Genomic DNA, 17,856 nt, shown 5'->3' on the forward strand with positions numbered 1-17,856 from the left:
AGTAGTGGTGCAGACTTAATAACTTACAAAACAAATTACAATATACACACATTTTACTGCAATACTACCACAACCCTTAATCCGCATTGCCCGCTTTCTCCTAATCTTGCAATTCCTGTGCAAATATACCACAACTTGTTCATGTTATCTATCTACAAACTCGAAAGCCCGATAATTTGGAGGAGGAAAGGGGCGGGGGGGGGGGGGAGAGGGGTCAGTGTTTCAACTTTTGCAGGTTCATCAATAGGATCCATTTCATACAAGTCCTCAATATTTAAACCTTTGCATTACAAAATCACATGAATGGGGATTTTTAAGCATTCAAGAGTTGCCATTCTAATTTTTGCCTTTCATTCCTTGTGATTTAGCAGAAATTATGTCATTATGTACAGCATCTCAGTATTATCCCCTTGACTGTTGATCACAGGGAAATGCTTTGAGTTTGTTTTGTCATAGCAACCTCTGACACTCAAACAGGCAATTATTCAAATTATACCCATTACTCAGGGTTACCACATTATAGCGAATTTTACATCTTTCCATGATGTGACTAAAGAGTGGGAGACTCCCAAAGTAAACTTTGCTGATTGTTCTCAATTCCCTGATCAGTAACATCCTTAAAATACACCTGACCATGCCGATAGCATAATGACTTCGACATTCGGTCTCACTTGTGGGGATACAGATCTTGATTCCAGCTTGTTCTATCTACAGTTTGATAAACAGCTGAACTTGGATAGCGAAGAAGAAGTATGCTAGTAGTATTGTTGTGGTACCGGGTCTCGGTGGCGAGCACGACCGCTAGGGGGAGCAGTGGAGTCGGCTGCACCGAACACACCGGAATGTAGGTCGTGACCCTCGGATAAGTTCGGAAGGCACGGGTCCCTTACAGGACCATGAATCACCAATAATTCGACCGTGTGGGGTAGGGTTAATTGCCTAATTTCAATATACCTAAATACCCACGCAGTCTAACTACCGGGGAACCACACCCGTGGCCGACTCTGTCCGATCTGAGCCGCAGGTAACGACTTGGATCCGGCGTAACCAGCGGAGTTACCAGAGCCGCGCCAGACCAAATGAACAATTTACCCTAGCTGTCTCTCAATACACAGAGTGCCAAGCCAATGAAAGAAACACAGAAACGAGCTGGAACATTTAACAAAATGGATTTATTTATAATGGGGGGAAGGGAAGCACACAAAGAGCAGAGTTATCTGAATAAGAAATCTAATGTACAATGAGCAAAAGAAAGCACTTACACAATTCTACTTGAAGACGGGCCCACACACAGACACACACCCCCAAAAGAAATGATGGCTGCGGCCTTTATTGATACCCCCAGCTCGGAAGGAAGGTGAGCTGGAGGTAAGGATGCTAGCTAGCTAGCTTGGACCTTCCCGCCTCATGCGGCCCTTGACGATCCGGCTCGGCGGGACTCGAACCCGCAACACGATGCCGCTCCAAGCACCAGGTACCGCGCTCTCCAACCGGCCACACACCAATCAACCAAGACCAAGGAGAAGATCAGAGACGACGATGACCCAGGACCAGACAAACTAGCCAGCACCAAGACCCGCAGCCCCCAAGACGACCAACCTCCCGAGCCTGGCGTTCCTTTATATCTTTCTTGGCCGGGGTGAGAAAAATCGCCATCTGAGGCGGTCTCAACCCTCATTGGCCGGGGTGTCATGGGAAAGTCGCCCTCTGTGGCCATCTCACCCTCATTTGCCGGGGTGTCGTGGGAAAGTCGCCCTCTGTGGCCATCTCACCCTCATTGGCCGGGGTGTCGTGGGAAAGTCGCCCTCTGTAGCCATCTCACCCTCATTGGCCGGGGTGTCGTGGGAAAGTCGCCCTCTGTAGGAATCTCAACCCTCATTGTCTGGGGTGTCGTGGGAAAGTCGCCCTCTGTTGGAATCTCAACCCTCATTGGCCGGGGCGTCATGGGAAAGTCGCCCTCTGTGCGTGATTGGACAAGGGGCACGCCCCTGCCTTCCTGGGCGGAGTCTCGATCTGAGGAGATGGAAATCTCCGCCCACGTACGTGGCTGGACACGCTTGTGTAATGGCTCGATGTGCGAAGTGAAGGAGTGCTGATTTCGGTTGGCTGGAGGCTCGATTTGTATTGCAAAAACCCTGACTAAAAAATAAACCCGCATCGCACACATGAAATTCCCATTAGACATAAGGGACGGGACCCTAACTATAAACACATACTTATCAAGATAACTAAGCTTAGGGACTGCTGTCTGTCTGTGTGCACAAGGCTTCCAAATTCGTAACAGTATCCCTATGTAGTGGTGGAGCAATGCTAGTATCCCCTATTATTAACTTTGGACAAGTAAAATGTGCTGTGTCAATTCATTCATCCCACTTGATCAGAAAAATCAAAGTGAAAGACTTTTGGATATCACAGTGATTATAACCCTGTCAGATGGGATAGCTGATGGGTCACGACCCTCAGTAGAAACCATGTGAAATGGAAAAGGAAGAAGAGGTGATAGGTTGGAGGATGTTGATTATGATGTGCATTATTACTCTCCCTGCAGCCATGTGTGTTTGTCTGTTTGTCATCAGAATAACTGGACAATGAGGGGGGCAGGGATCACCAAATTTGGCACAAGGTTTCATATTGTGAATGTCTCAGACGAGTTCTACTTTGAGCTTAAAAGAAAAAAATGTAAAATTACATTTAGTGCAGGAATATATTCCACAGCCATAGACGGCACTCGAGTATTACAATAATCACGTCTGTGTACACAATATGAAGGTCATGCCAAATTTGGTGATTCAAGCTGCTCATGTCATTGAGTTATTCTGCAATAAACAAACCAACAAACACACAAACCGAAATGTGTTCATCGTTATGCTATCGGGGTAGAGGCACCTCATGTTGCCTCGACACTGACAAGCTTACCCCTTCTCGTTCCACTTGAAGAAACTGGATTCTCATGTTTTGTTTCAGAACAAAGGGCTGGTTGTTTCTTCTTTCTTCTTCTTATTTTTATTTCTCTTCTATTCCACTACTTTCGGTCTCAGCTATCCTGTGTCCTTCTTGGCTGGGACTTGCTGTGGAATCTGATGAATTCTGCCTCTCCGAAGGGTACCGGAAATATACATTTCACAGGTCATGGCCGCCTGGTAGTAGAGGATCCTCCCTCCACCTCCTGCTTTCCCTGGTCCCACTATCAAACACATGTCCAGAGCACTCCTCTCCCCTCCCCACTAAACCCCATCCTCCCTCCCCCCTCACGGAGCATATAGCAACGAGTGGTGAGGCCTCACACTCCCCCTCCCCTTCCTCACTCTCCCTCTCCCCTTCCTCACGTTCCCCCCTCCTTTACTCCCCCCTCCCCCTCACTCTCCCCCAACCCTCCCCTCCCCTCACCCTCCCCTCCCTTCTTCCTTGCTCTCCCCCACTTCTTAGCTCCCCTTTCCTCACACCTTTCTCACTCCCCCACCCCTTCTCGCTCCCCCTCCTCCCATCTAAATATTCCCATCAGCCAAGTGACGGGTTGTATTTGCTCATAAAAAAAACAAAATGGCCGTTGCCACTTCTGGCTCCAAAGCACACTGCGCTGCCATCGCTGGCACACACTGGCTAGAGAGATCGTAATCGGCATAGTTACACACGTGGCACACATGTGCCTCTGCAACGGGAAGTCCTCACCTCGACCCACCCCCAAAAAATAGGTTTTGCATATACATACACTCACCATAGTCTAGCTATGGATTCAAGCTTGATAGCTTCCCCCCCCCCCCAACTTTCCATGTAACAGTACTTGCTTGATTTTTACATGTGTTCCAACCCGGATGAATGCGTCGCCAAGGTTTGCTTCCAATTGGTAACTCAGATCACTCAACTGTTTGTGTACATCTCTCATATTCTTCACCCACAACTACATTCCATCCTTTTCACCATAATGTTTTTCAGTTTGGGAAGGCTGATTGGGACACATTTTGTTCTTTTCTGGCTAATGTGTCATGGGCATCTGCTTTTAGACCGAGTCCGGATCTGGCTGCTCATTAAAACCTGGTTCACTCCTGCTCGTGTGACAGCAATTGCTCATGGTAACCATTTTTTCAAGCAGTACCATTTGCCGGGGACCTTTGATTCAAAGTGCCTGCTTTGTGAAGCCAGTAAGCACTGTAAGAGAGTTTTAGAGGATGCCAAGCAGCAATATGCAGACTCAGTGGCTTGGCTCCAGAGACTTTTGACGAATTGCCAACAGCGTTCTTAATCGCAACAAGTCCTCCATACTTATTTTCTTTCAGGATCCTGAGGTTCTTACCTCCCCATTTGGATAGGGCCAATCCTTTTGCAGAGCAATTTGCCTCTAATTACTCACTTAATGATGATGGATATTCCCTTGCTGTTTTTCCATCTCGCACAGACATTTTGGTCTCACTTGTCCCGCCAAAGAATGTCACCACAATTATTCATTCTTTGGATGCCTCCTAATGGGATTCCTAAAGTGGTATTGCAAAGGTGTTGCCCCCAACTTGCACCAATTCCTTCATTATGGAATGTGGCTTCCATTGTCCCTGCTTTTACGGGAGTAGGTGAGCATTCTCTGGCTATTAATTACCGTCCTATTAGTCTTCTTCCTGTGATTTGTAAGATCTTTGAAAACTTCATTAATCATAAGCTTCTTAGTCACCTTGAGGAGAAGGAACTTCTTACTGACTGTCAGTATGGCTTTCGCCATTCCAGGTCGATTAGCGACTTACTCTCCTTAATTACTGATCATTTTAACAGAGTCTTACGTTTTAGAGTTGAGACTCGTTTAGATGCTTTGGATATTTCAAAGGCCTTTGATAAGGTGTGGCATAAGGGACTGCTGTGCAAGCTTTAGTCATATGGTGTGCCATGTGGAATGTTGTTCATAATTTCTGCCCTCCTGTCTCACCAAAAGTTGAAGATGGTCCTTGATGGTCAATCATTCCCTATTTGCTCTGTAACTTCTAGTGTTCCTCAGGGTCCTATTCTTGGTCCTACTCTTTTTCTGGTATACACAAATGACTTGTCAGATAACGTTTCATCCCAGCTCGCCACGAATGCCGATGATTCCACACTCTAGTTTGTATCCCATAATTCAAGTAACACTTCTCATAGTGAGGATTGTCCCTCACTAAACAATGATTTCAAGAATGTGTTGAAGTGGGGTCACGATTGGCTGGTAACCCTCAATGCCAAGAAGACTAAATTGCTGTTCCTGTCTTGTTGGAGAGAGGGGGTCTTTTCCTCCTGTGCACATGGGTCCTTTGATCTAGCTCGAAGCATATCAGACCTGTGGCTACTTGGTCTTGATATCTCCCCTAATCTCAACTAGGATAAGTATATATCAGGTATTGCAAAGAGTGCTTCTGTGCAAGTTGGTTGTCTCAATATAACCCAGAAATATCTACCTCCGGATGCTATCCTCCATTTGTATAAGACAACTACCGTATTTTTCGGTGTATAAATCGTGGCCGTGTATAATCGTGGTCGGTCTAAGTCACATTTGCCACGGCGGCCGTGGGGTCTCCAAAATCTATGGCCACCAGCAATTATACGGCGGCCGCAGTATTTCCACGGTCACACAATGTAGCAGTCACATGTTTTTATTTTTCGGGGAGCCGCACGGCATATTTAGAAATTGTGGAGACTGAAAACATGGGTGTGCCGTACGGTCTTTGATTTGATGTTGCACGGTGACCTTAAGGGGGCCCTGCGGCGGCCATAGAATTTTCAAGGCAGACGCAAGGTAGCCTCAAGGTGCCCGCAAGGCGACCGCAGGGGGCCCTAAGGCGAACGTGCGGCCAGACGGACGGTAATGAGTGGATTCATTTTTATTTATTTATTTTTACCAGTTTTTTTTTTTTTTCGGCTTGTCGAATTGCTACGGCGAACGTAGAAATGAAAAAAGTTATAACTCCGCGTTATAATTCCACGGCGACCCCTACGGCCTGTAAAAGATCGCCAAACCGCGTAGGGCCACCCTGAGGCCACCGCAGAAACTCTGCAGCTGCCGCATGTTTCTGTCAATTCAGAGGGCGTACGGCCGCCGTATCCTCGTCGTAGAGCAAATGTGACTTTGGCCTAACCACACACATATTTTTCACCGTCACAAAAAATGAATCTATTGATAATGATATTTTCTCATCTCAATATAAATACGTTTGTGCAACATTAACTTTGTATGGAACAAAGTAAAGGAGGTATCAACATGCTTTCTCCCATGTCTGCCTAATTTTGTCTCACAGTCTTATTCTCATTTTCAAAAAGTTGAAGAGAGAGGAGAGGATACCAAGATGTTATGATGTTTCTTTATTATTTTTTAATATTATAGAGCATTTTTTTTGTTCTTTGGAAAAGGAAGAAAACGGATTCATATCGGTATAGTACATACTTCTTGTGTATTTGTGGCCCTGAAAAGGGCCGTTTGCGTTTGATGAAGCTTTTCAGCTAAACCCGAGGAAATCCTCATCAATGCTTTTCTCGTTGAAGACGGCACATAACTCCTTGTCCGAATCAGGGTCGAGCAAGTCTCCACCGCTGTCCACGTCACTGTCACCATCATTTGCAGCCTACTCCTCCCAAATGATGTTGCCCTCTGTGCCGTGCATGTTGTTGGAGATGCAGCATTTCAGATATGTTCACTTGATGATGTCCGACGATATCTTCTCCCACACCTTGATGATCCAGAAAGTCGACCTTTCTCATCTTCCCGCTCTTGGTGTAGGTCTTGTCCCCACTCATTATCCAGTCGGACCAGCAGCGACATAGCCCGTCCTTGAACAGCTTGTTGATGGACACATTGAGGGGCTGCATGAGCGATGTCATCCCGCCTGGGATGAAGTTGAGATCGGTGTTGGTCTGACGGAGCAGCGCTTTGATGTCATCAGTCTTGTAACAAATGAACGCATCCAGGACGAGCATGCTTCGTCGTCGGGAGAGGCCGCCATCTGGCATACTACTCCAGACCGTGCGCACCCAATCCTGGACCAGCCCCTCGTCTATCCACCTTTCCTGCTGTGCACGAACAATGACGCTGGCTGGAAACTTGTCTTTGGGCATTGTCTTCCTCTTCAACATGACAAACACAGGAAGCTTGCTACCGTCTGCAGTGCAGGCGAGCATGACGGTGAATCAGTCTTTCTCATAACCAGTAGTGTTGATCGTCACATTGCGTGCAAACATATTTAAGGTGGGTGCTCAGTCATTGGACTTGTAGTGGTCCTTTCCCTCCAGAGACCTGATAGCATCCATTCGCTCGTCGAACGTAACCGGTGTGCTTTCCCTCTAACAAAGGTGGGACAAAAAGGGGTGAAGCTGAGAGTGAGTTATGAGAATATTGGTGCTTACGACTTAACGTGAAGGATGCTCTCATTGGTGTTTTTCTTGTTTGCTATATTTTGAGTGTTAATAAAGTTATTATACACTTGATCTGCAAATATCCTCGCCAAAGACTAGCTATTGTGAATAATTCTTCTTTTGATGCAAGACCAGATGTTCTTCTTCGTTGTGTTTAATGGCGTTTTCAGAACCGTGAGGCTCTATATACGCCATGCACCGAACAAAGCGCTGTACAAACTCTTAACCTGCAACGATTTTCAACCTTAAGAGTCAATCCCTGTCCTGCCAAGCTCTTTTTTTTTAAACCTTCCTGCTCTTTTGTCTTTTGTCTCCCATTTGTCAGAGTATATCTGTGAATGTTTCTTTTTGTAGCTGTCCTCTTTTTTTTCTTTACACTTATTGGGGCTGTATTTGTTTCTGTTTCGTTTTCCTGTGTAGTGTCCATCATTTGCACCTGTTTTTGGAAGTTTGTTGCTAATTGGATTAGGGATCCCTTTTCTGGTTTGTTGTTTTCTTTCTCGTGTACAAATCTCATCCGATAATCTGTTGAGCTTTTCACATACTCCGCTAGTCATCCTCCACATGTTGTTCTGTGCACTTGGTTAAACTCCATCAAACCACCTCTTCCTTCTCTTCTCGGTTAGTACAACCTCGGTATGCATGGGTTTTTGCAGAACATCTTGTGAACAGCTACAAGTTTCCTTGTTTTGGTGCCTCAATTGTTGATCTCCAATTGTGGCCAGTTTATCATTGCACAGCTACATTGGAATACCGGCACTGCAAGTTGGTTTACAGCTTTGGTTTGATTTCTTGGAGAGGGATGACTTTAGAATTCATCTTATTCTGGGTAAGTACTCTTTGCTGATTATTTTACACATTTTCTTGTGTTGTACCTGTGAGCCTTGTTCTATTCCGAGGTATTTGTAGAATGCTTCGTTTTCTACTTCCTGCATTGATTTACTGTGATTGATTGAGATGTTGTCTGTTCTTTTTGTTTTTTTCCTTGTACAAATATGCATTTGGCACATCTGTCAAGATCAAACTCTATTCGAATGTCCTCCGAGTACTGCTTTACGAGCTTCAGTTGAGCTTCCAATTTCTTATCATTTAGTGAGAAGAGTTTTAGATCATCCATGTACAGTAGATGTGCTACCTTTCTTGTTTCTTTAGTCATTTTTCTGTTGCATGTCAGATTGTATCTGTGTCCTTGTTTATTAATAAGGTTATTCAGTGGGTCCAGAGCCAGACAAAACAGGAGGGGTGAAAGACTGTCACTTTGTAAGATAGCATGTCATATCTTTACTTCTGGGATTTCAATCTTTCCTTCCAAGTAAGGTTGTACCAATGTTATGTTCCAGAGCATCATTGCTTTCTCAATCAGTGTGACTATTTGGGGGTCAGTTTTGTATACTTACATGCATTTTATAATCCATGAATGTGGGACACTGTCAAAGGCTTTTTTGTAATTTATCCAGGCTGTGGATGAGTTGGTTTGTCGGAGCTTGCAGTTTTAAAGTATGGTTTTGTTTAACAATAAATAGTCTATTGTTCTATAGCATCCTCTCTTACATCCCTTCTGCTCTGCCGCGAAAGCTCCTTGTTGAGTAAGGTGGTTGTAAATTGCATCAGTGATTATACCTGTTCAAAGTTTGTATGTTGTTGGTGGGCATGTTATTGGTCTATATTTGTTGGGTAGGTGGGTTTTTTGTTCAGATTTTGGGATTAAAAGAGTGTTGCCTTCTGTGAACCATTCGTCCATTTTTCTTGAATGAGTTTGTTAAATGCTCCAGTATAGTGAGGGTGGAGAGCAGGTAGTTGCTTTAGCCAGAAGTTTGGAATCCCATCCAGGCCTGGGCATTTGAAGTTCAGTGCTTTTGCGAGTTGTTTTCTGATATTGTCTCATCAATCATCATTGGGTGCATTTTCTGTAGATGTTGTTATTTCTTTTCAGTGTCATCTCTAATCTGCTTCCTTGTTATGTTCTTTTTCATCTTCAAATATACCTTTCCAGAATTTTTCTCGGTCCTCTTGTTTTTTTTTAGAGGGAGTTATCACATTTTGTTTCTGTTTCCCTAGCTCTCGGTAGAACTTTTTCGGGTTGTTTTCAAACTGCTCATCTTCTGATTTCTTCTGTTGTTGGCCTCATCCTAGCTTTTTTATTTTCCTTGCTATGTGTTGCATTTGGTGGTTATGATGGGCAGCTAATGGTTTGACTCCATTGTTACCCTCATTTTCTATGTTGTGTTTCTGTTTTTTTTTTTTGTCCGATTCTTTTCTTGAGCTTTGAACTTCTGTTTCTCCTCTTGAATTGTTCTATTTGTCCCGTTTCCAGCCTGTCAGTCTCTCTGCTTCTCAAGTCTCTGTTTCCATGGTGGTGTCTTGTTTCTGGTCAGATAATTATCAGATCTATCTTTTTCGTGTCGTCGTTTGCCTGTTATTTTCTCTTGGACATACAGTGCTACTACAAAACTCACATCGTTAATTTGTCTCGGATTAGGTGATTTTGGGAGCATTTTAGTAATTACTTAGTTTATTCTCTTTACTTGTATCTTTGAACTGTTTATTGTTGTTTATTCAGTGAAGATGTGGTCTTTGCTTTGGTGATATTAATTTGATTTCCTATATTTTATTAGCCAACTCATCTTCTAGCCTATGCTATTGTTCATTGTCAACCTCCTCTTGCTCTTCTTCATTCTATTGTTGTCCATTGTTCTCTTCCTCATTGTCATCTATCCTTGTTGCTCTTATTTGTTTTGTTTGCCAAGGTGCCATTTGAGCTGAGTTAGTAATTTTGAGATATTTCTCTTGGTGTGCTGCTGCAGCATTTCCTTTTGTCATTCTCCGGTCCTGTTGTGGAGTTTTCAATTTTATTTCTTGATTCAATTCTCCAATCTTTTTCCCAATTTCTGTTTCCGTCATTGTGATTAAATTTGAAATCCCATCTGTTTCTGTTTTCCTCTCCTGTTCTATTTTCTGTGTAACATCAGTAAGTTCTGTTGGATGTTCTTTTTCTTTGAGAGTTTGTACTCTGGGAATGTCATCCCAAACATATGCCCCATCATTCCATTCTGGCATTGGTGGTAGGTCACCATTTATAAGTGACCAGTCATTTCTATTTTGCCTCGTCAGTTTGTTCATCTCTTATTCTTAGTTCTTCCTCTGTGAATATTTTCTGTTTGAGGATGTTGTTTTTTTGTGAGCTTAGTGTTGCCCTATTATAATTACCTATATCAGGGCATAATCTCTCCACATTGTCTACATTGTGTACACTCCACATTGTCTACACTGTTATCGCTCTACACTGTGGGAACATGCATGCAGAGAGTTAGTTAACTTCAAAAAAAAAATTGTTATAATACATCAAGTCACAAAACAACTGTTACTTCTTTGAAGATAAATGTAACAGTGCGAGTCACCACCTCCCTCAAGTGCATTTTAGTTTTTATGATCATCTAGGCACATGACTACCACTCTTTATAAAATTTAAACTCCACCAATAAATCACCATTTATGACAAACAACAGCAAACCCTTTTTGGTCAAAGCAAGAGAAAGCACCAGGAAAATACACCGTGAAACAGCATGGGTGTTTGGAAGCACTATTTCATTGACAACGAGAACAGCACTCGGTCGAGCGCATACCTCTGCCAGGCTAAACAGTTTACACTTTGTATTCTACTGATAGGTTGGATCTGCATCTGGACCTTCACCAAAATCTAATTAGCTTGTTCTTGTCACTTACACAACTTATCCAGCAGGTTGTCATAACCCGTCCACAACTTTTTGAAATATCATGCTACATGTCATATTTGGCACCATCTCTCAATGGTAAAGAATCACTGAAAAAAATTTTATCAGATCCGAATCCGGATCTTCACTAAAATCGAATCAATTCATCCTTCACCCACGCCCAACCTGTCCATCAAGTTTCGTCCGAATCCGTGCATAACCTTTTAAGATACACAACATGGCCAAAAGTATGTGGACACCTGCTCGTCCAACATCTCATTCCAAAATCATGGGCATTAGTATGGAGTTGGTCCCTCCTTTGCTGCTACAATAGCCTCCACTCTTCTGGGAAGGCTTTCCACTGGATGTTGGAACATTGCTGCGGGGTTTTGCTTCCATTCAGCCACAAGAGCATTAGTGAGGTCGAGCACTGATGTTGGGCGATGGCGGTGAGCCTGCTCCAGAGTCCAATGGTGATGAGCTTTACACCACTCCAGCCGACGCTTGGCATTGCACGTGGTGATCTTAGGCTTGTGTGCGGCTGCTCAGCCATGGAATCCCATTTCATGAAGTTCTTGACGAACAGTGATTGTGCTGACGTTGCATCCAGAGTCAGTTTGGAACTCGGTAGTGAGTGTTGCAACAGACGACAGACGATTTCTCCATGCTACATGCTTCAGCACTTGGTGGTCCCGTTCTGTGAGCTTGTGCGTCCTACACCATTTCGTAGTTGAGCTGCTGTTGCTCCTAGACATTTCCACTTCACAATAACAGCATTTACAGTTGACCGGGGCAGCTCTAGCAGGGAAGAAATTTGACGAACTGACTTGTTGGAAAGGTGGCATCCTATGACGATGCCACGTTGAAAGTCACAGAGCTCTTCAACACAGCGCATTCTACTGCCAATGTTTGTCTATGGAGATTACATGGCTCTGTGCTTGATTTTATATACCTGTCAGCAATGGGTGTGGCTGAAATAGCAGAATCCACTAATTAGAAGGGGTGTCCGCATACTTTTGGCCAAGTCGTGTATCATGCACACAATCAAACAAAGACAGACAGACAGACAGAGAAGAAGGCATCATGCAGCAGCCTGATAAGTATAATAAAAATCATGCAAAGACGTCACTGTCACCTTGACCTTTGACATACTGTATATCATGAAAAAAACATTGACAGCCTCACTTTTGTCTTTCTGAATCCTCTGATAAAGTTTGATGAAGATAGTTGAAAGCGTTCGTGAGTTATCACACTCACAGTCAAACATACATACAAACAAACGAGACAGACCGACAAGTGATAAAAAAAAATTCAATTTTTGTCAGAACAAATGGGTGAAAACAGCATCCGTCCACCTTTGGTGGCAGAGGTAATTATGTGGGCAGTTCAGAGACGAGAACAATTTCCGAATGAGAATTGGAGAAATAAATAGCCAAGCGGTCTGCAATCCCAAGTGGTCATGCAAAAACATATGAGATAACAGATAACTTGCTGACATATTATGTGTGAAGAACAGAGGCAAACGTCCCTTGAAGCACGACAGAGACGTCTGATGGAACTCGTCCCAAAGCTTAAACTAGTAATAGCTTTGGCTAATTGTAACTGGTGACAAAATGTGTATGGATGGGTATTGTTCTCAAGTACTTGACGATTGACAAGTCCAGTAAATATGTAAAATATTATTGGTGCTACAGGATAAATGCATCCATTGCTACAAATACATATTCACTGCCCCCTCATTTAAGCCATCCCGAAAATGTTTACTTCACTACAATATTATGTTCTAGCCCATAATCATAACCATATAATACATTGGGTCAACGTTGGCATGGTAGAAAGCATAAGGCAGCAGGAAACTTCAATAAGTACATGTTTTAGAATTGTAGACGTCATATGCTACTTGCTTAAGGGTTAACTCGACATTTTCAGAGATCCAATCCTATGTCGATACTCTTTCCTGAGCAGTGATACTGCCGCAGCAATCTCAAAGGAATACAGTCGGTAGCTCGCCATTGGCTTTCTCAGCAGTAATCATGGCAGGAACTTGTAATTTGGCAGGGTTCCGGCAAACAATGGCCCATGTTTTTTTAAGTTGTGTGTACAGAACAATGGGTAGGACTCATAGTCATTCAGAATGACGTATAACAAAGGAAGAGAATAAGAGTGAAGTACGGTGAATAGACTAACATCACATATCGACCAGACCAGGTGGGGCAGGCAAATTATCCAGCACTGAAGGTCGTTCTGTTTTTACCATAATACTGAGAGTGGAATCCCTTATACCGCTGCCTTCAACTGCATTTCAACCCTGGGATGCCAGTCGATGGGAACTCACCAACAAGCCATCATTATACCCATAATCTTTTCCAAAAGACATTGTGGGATCCATAACCTCCACCAGCGAAAACTATAATACTGTGGAAATCCAACGTAACGACCCCTCCAAGGGAAGGCACACCCTTTGATTCAATGCCCTCGCTGCAAAGTGCCAGGATGACATTTCACAGTCGGGTGGAGAATTGAATGAAGACTTTACAATTCAATGACAAGTGTGTTACTTCTGAGCCACCGTGTCAGCCTATCCACCAAGATGTCACAATCACAATGGTAATGCACATTTGCGCAATCTGACTGTGTAACCGACATGCTAAACAGGCCAACTAATGAAGTAGATGATCTAATATGCCGAATGGCAAAGATAACCAACCAAGTGGGTTAACCTAAATAATCATACGGACAACTAATGTACTGCGTTGTTTGGCAGAGTATTTGATGGACTTCAGGCTGTCCTTGCAGGTGATGAGGCTAATTGGCTTTAAAGCCTTGGGTCGGTTGAGTTGAGTAGATGCATACAAAAGAATCCAGGTGAAACGCCGGCTCTCTTCACCGAGCAACCACGTTAAGACAATCAATTCGGGTGTTAACCATTTCAAGGTCAGTGAGAAGTGATACTGTATTTTTTATTTGTTAATTGCTCGCACTCATGCAATCTGAATGACAACATATTCATTGTCCCTTGTTACAGTGTAACGGCGTTACATGTAACGAGGCACAGATTGCACACCATGCTCGAATGACGCATCAAAATAAAGTGATCATACCCTCGCAAGATCACGTTTGGGAAACATCCATCACATCTTCATGATGTATTTAAAAGAACTGAATCATCATACGTGCCAGCACTGCTTTGGAAATCAAAACCCGCACGAATTTTACCCCAAATATCATAATCGGATTAGAAATTCTAACAAGTGACAATGGGACACCACATCAGCAGCTGTATTAAATTACTCTTTGATATAGTATCACGAATGAGTGAAATATACTCTCGACAATCCTTGTGCCCTTTAAATGGATAAGATTGGAACAAATCATGTTAACCTTGTGATGATGCTTTGAGCCGTACTTGTTGAAATGTAAAGAAAGCCTGGCTGGTGATTGGCTTAACGGCTAAGGTGCTGGGCTTAAGATCCTAGGGCCTTGTGTTCAAGCCCCTGTTGGGCCGTTTAATTAACACCAGGTAGGGTTGACTCAGCCAGTCATCCTTCTGAGGTCGGTAAAACGAGTAGCAGCATGCTGGTAACAGGGGGCATTGCATCAGTGGCACAGCTGCACCCCCTAGAAAATGATGCAGCCAAGCAGCCGTAGGCTGCATATGTGTCCTGTTCTTGCATATGGCAGCTATCATTTCTTGGAAGCATGGCTGTGCTGCAGATGCTGTGCCCCTCTACCAGTACACTGGTACTCCTTTCACTGACCTCAGAAGGATGACAGGCTGAGTCAACCCCACCCAGTGTTAATTCAGCAGCCAACAGAGCTCAAACTCATGACCCTGGGATCCCAAGCCAGCACCCTAACCACTAAGCCAACATCAGGCTTGCCAGGCTGCATATGAATAAATACATTTTTTTTTAAGTGTAAAGAGAACTAAAGCATGATTAGGTTGCATTTCCATTACGAAGGAAATGTACAAAAATTTTCAACCTATAACTCCCTTATGTATACGGAACAAAGTACCCGAGATTTTACAGGAATACTGAACAGGCCGGAGATAAAATACAATGGCAGACTCTTTTTAAAGGAAACATCAGAAAAAATTTAATTTCCATGAATGAGTACAAGTAGAAAGAACAATTCGTTAAATTTATTCTCCAATTGAGTGCATGTTCTGAAATGCAGCACCATTGCATAACACCACATTATACTATGATTCACATGCATTTGAACTCAGACTATGCCTGGTGTTAGCTTAATAGTTAGGGTGGTGGGTTTGGGATCCAAGGGTCCTGAATTCAAATCCTGCTCAGCTGGTGAATACCAGCTGGGGTTGACTCAGCCTGTCATCCTTCCGAGGTCGGCAAAATGAGTACCAGCTTGCTGGGATGATTCATCCATTCGAGTATCCTATGTTGGAGTGGTGACCCATCCAGGATTGTGCCCAATAGCCCAGGAGACTGCTTCGGCAGCACCGACGCTCTGCACAGAGTATGGTCTCTGGATGGATGGACTCAGACTGCAAGAGATTCCAAGAAGGAGCATGTATATATATATATATATATATATATATATATATATATATATATATATATATATATATATATATATATATATATATATATATATATATATATATTGCTTGTGGGGTAGATGGAGGAATTTCATCGGGAAGATAGGATTGTATAATGTAGTATGGTCTGTGGATGAGTAGGAGACTTCTCAACGTAATTTAAGGAAGGAAAACTGAGCTTTAGATTGTTACATGTCACCATATGGTGGGGGTGGGGGGAGGGTAGTGCTGTGTTAACGAGATAGGGTCTAAGGCTTGTTCTCCTCGTATGCAATTGCCCCCATGACCTTTTCCTTTGTTTTTGCATTTACAAAGCTGGAAATAAAACAACCACGTTTTTCCAACAACCACTGGCAGACTAAAAAAAACCTGCCCTCCAGGAATGGTAACTGGCAGGCCATGCCCCCAAGGCTGATGATTGGTGGGGTGACGTCATAGGGAGCAGGATAGAAGAGAAAGAGAGGAGGAAACGGTAGAGATGACGGTTGGAAGAGGAGTAAGTCTCTCGCTTGCTGTTCTCGGCACAGTCAAGAAGGCTGCGCGATTCATGTGATTCGTGCTGTGTGAATTTGCTCACGTGCTAGAATAGGACACCAGCCATTGAGTGTTTGGCTGGGTTGTGAAGTTTGTGTGCTTTGGGAGGAGAGGAAGAGAAGAAGAGAGCATCTTTCAGGTCAAAATCGGCAGTATCCCTTGTTGGAAGATCGAAGAGGAAGGGCACGTCAATTGCTGTGAGCGGGCCTGATGCTGAGAGAAGAACGGTGTCGGTAATTTCGATCGCAAGAAGGAACTTTTAACGACGGCTGGTGGACTGTTGGCGTTGAGGATCTCCCACACGAGTTACCTCACGTATGTGACGCGAGGAGAGCGACTCCACGCCATTTTGTGCATTTCCATTTGAGGGTCGATGACTGAGTCTCAAGAAGGTCAGCTCTGGATGCAAAGCTGAGTGCCGGCATAAAAGGAGGAATTTCTTTTATTTTTACCTTTCCCCTTGTCTGTTTTTGTGACCGAGTGGAGACGTCTCAAGTTAGGATTTACTTTTACTCAACGTTTCATATTTACTCTTGATTTATTTTCATTTAAACTCTTTTACTTATTTTTATTAAACCATTATTTGTTGAATTTACTTGTATTCGTCTATTCATTGTGGGTTCGAGAATAAACCCATGTGCTTCTGTACTGGTAAACACCGTCGTTGCTTCCCATCCCGCGAGCACCATTATCTCCAAGGATTTCGGCTGTTCGCCTCGAAGTAAAGGACAGCTATGGTAATGGTGTTTGCATTAACCATAGTGGCTGTTTGTTTGGCTTTTGTCCCTCGTGAATGGTGGAGTACGGTTGCCGGTGTCCATGCGTACCTAGGAATCATAGTCCTCATGCTGGTTGCAATTCAGCCAATCATGGATTTGTTCTGCCCTCATCCGGGCACACCCAAGAGACACAGTTTTAACTCAGTCCACTGGGCAGTGGGAATGTCTGCCTGGATTTTAGCTGTGGCCAGAGTTTTTCTAGGAGTGGATGAGAGAACTTTGGGTCTATCAGATCCTGGAGGAGGATGCAGGCTTCTGGGAGTGGATGTGTGAACTTTGAATATACCAAATCCTGGAGGAGGATGCAGGCATCGATCCTGCTGCCTCTCACAAGTATCTTGTAGATGCAGTTCCTGTGGCTGGCCTGGTTCTCTGGCATCTCCTCATCAAAGTTATGCTTGAAGTGTACAACTGCACCCAAACATCAGCCAGGTTGGTCAACAAATTTTGGAACAACAAGCAAATTTTAGAGAAAAAAAGTATGGAATCCAGGGAGATTGAAAGCAACGAATCCACAGGGGTGGATTAGAAGGGTGTGCAGAAAACTCGGAGTGGTGGGTGACACTCTTGGACCCAATGAACCTATGAGGACCTGTACTTCGGGTAAGGTGCCTTGATACTTACTGTCCCAATGGTTCAGTTTTGCTTGGAAATTGAGACATGGGAAATTAGTATGGGAGTGGGCAAGAGTGACTCAATCATCGGTAAAGGGATCGGTTTGGAAACCAGAATTGTGTGATGGAGTCTGGTATGTGTCAAGGATCGAGTTGTTTTGGGAGAATTAATGTGGATTATAACATGTATGCAGCCATTGCAGTGTAGGAACACAATCACCATTTTTGCATTGCAATGTTTGAGAATTGAATGGCAGTGGGGGAGGGAATGACATGCTGGATTTTGTGGGTGGGGA

General features: G+C 43.7%; 1 protein-coding gene across 2 annotated transcripts in view; it reads right to left on the minus strand.

Annotated features, from left to right (window-relative positions):
• LOC147015392 (potassium/sodium hyperpolarization-activated cyclic nucleotide-gated channel 4-like) overlaps positions 1 to 17,856 on the minus strand; it is a 256,138-nt gene that overhangs the window by 184,364 nt on the left and 53,918 nt on the right. The window lies entirely within an intron of this gene.

This window comes from Eptatretus burgeri, chromosome 12 (assembly GCF_056783735.1).
Source record: "Eptatretus burgeri isolate ZD-2024b chromosome 12, Ebu_testis_v1, whole genome shotgun sequence".
Lineage (NCBI taxonomy): Eukaryota > Metazoa > Chordata > Myxini > Myxiniformes > Myxinidae > Eptatretus > Eptatretus burgeri.